Genomic DNA, 1778 nt, shown 5'->3' with positions numbered 1-1778 from the left:
CGTAGCGTAAATCTTTTTTCCTTGTCTCCCTGTTACTAAATAATTCCAGTAATGTGACACGCAAAACGGAGCGGCATTTAATATTTTATATTATATATTTTGACGATTTTCGCGGGTTTCGATGTGCACAAAGAAAAAAATTCGTATTAAATCAATAATTTATTGTTTTATATAAGTAAAAATATACTTATTGAAAAAATATGATAATCTTAAACAGACATGATTTACTTATATAACGAAACAAAATTTTGTTTGTTTAAGATTAGAAATTTTTTTACGAAATTTGATATTTTTGCTTATGTATGAAACAATGAATTATTGATTTGATATTAATTTTTTTCAATGCATTTATATTAGGATTCATTTTAGGACATACGACGTCGTATGATTCTTCCCCTATCGAAACCGGCGGAAAGGAAGAATCGAAACGATAAAATACAATAATGGAAAGGCATGCGCCTACGTATTCTGGACGGTATTGTTTCGTATGGTCTATGGTTACGATCGTATTTCCAATGACCTACCATTGCCACCGGCTACGGCTACCCATTAATTTAATTACTGAGCAACCATTCGCGCATACAGGCGACCCATTTCCGTTTTTTATTACGAGTCATTTGAGTTTTACTTTGAAACGACGGATCGAATTTGCAAAACATGCACATGCGTTTCTACAACACTGCGCCTGTCCCACAAAATTGCACATTTTCCGTCAACCGTTGGCGAAATAAAATATTCGACCGCAGGCGGCTGTCATTAGATTAATGGAGGTGTCTATAATAATGTACTCTTCATTAGATGTAATAACATAAATTATGCATACAGAATATCGTAGCGTACCATTACGGTCAACTTTTTTTGTTTTTCCTCGAAAGTATGGCTCTTCAAATAATTACAAACAAAATTAAATAATCTTTCAGGGTAAAAGAAAATCGTTATTTAAAAAAACAAGAGAACTACTCAATTTTGAAGAGAAATGTAAAAAAAGACTTTTGGAATGCTAGCACTCTTCTATCTCTATTTTTTTCTGTCTCTCTAAAAAATTATTAAATATTTTATACGAATATATATAAATTTTCTTCAAAACGTGACATCCGTGTAAATTATAAAATTATAAAAGTTGCGCATATTTATACATAAAACAGTTAAATTTAATCATGTACACGTTACTCTTTTAACACTAATATACGTTATATTTTGTTATTTATCTCTACATATTCTACAATTTGCGCAGTTAGTGCACATTCATTACATTGTACCGTACGCATTTTATTATCCCGGCTTAAATGGAATTTCGTGCAGCGAATGGAACGTGAAAACGAAGGCGCGGTTAGCTTGTTTGATATTCATTCCTTACTATTAATCGTGTTCAGGAGTCACCATCAGCGTAGACAACCGCCATGCAAACATACACGAAGAGCCTGGCTATCCTGCGATCTCGACGAGGCAGGAAGGTGTAAGTACCATGTTAGTCTTACGGGTTATGTCGCAGCTAGCAGAGCTAACTAATAGCCTCTTAGCCGCGGCTTAGGAAGGATCACGCTGCAAGCGACCGCACCCTCCTTGGCTCCCAGACTGCGGAGCAAGCCCCTTAACCCTGGGTGCAATCCTTAAGCCTGCACCGAGCTTGCAAACGGCCGATTTCCTTCTGCTCCCGTCTGACGATAGATTAGTTTGCGTCGTTGACTGATTTTTAGGTCTTGACCTGAATATAGATCGCGGCGAACTACATCGAGAGCGGATTTCGAGCATCTCTGTAACTATCTCCCGATAGTTTG

This window comes from Solenopsis invicta, chromosome 11, assembly GCF_016802725.1.
Source record: "Solenopsis invicta isolate M01_SB chromosome 11, UNIL_Sinv_3.0, whole genome shotgun sequence".
In the NCBI taxonomy this organism is placed as follows: Eukaryota; Metazoa; Arthropoda; class Insecta; order Hymenoptera; family Formicidae; genus Solenopsis; species Solenopsis invicta.
Note: the sequence above shows the minus strand (reverse complement) of the source record.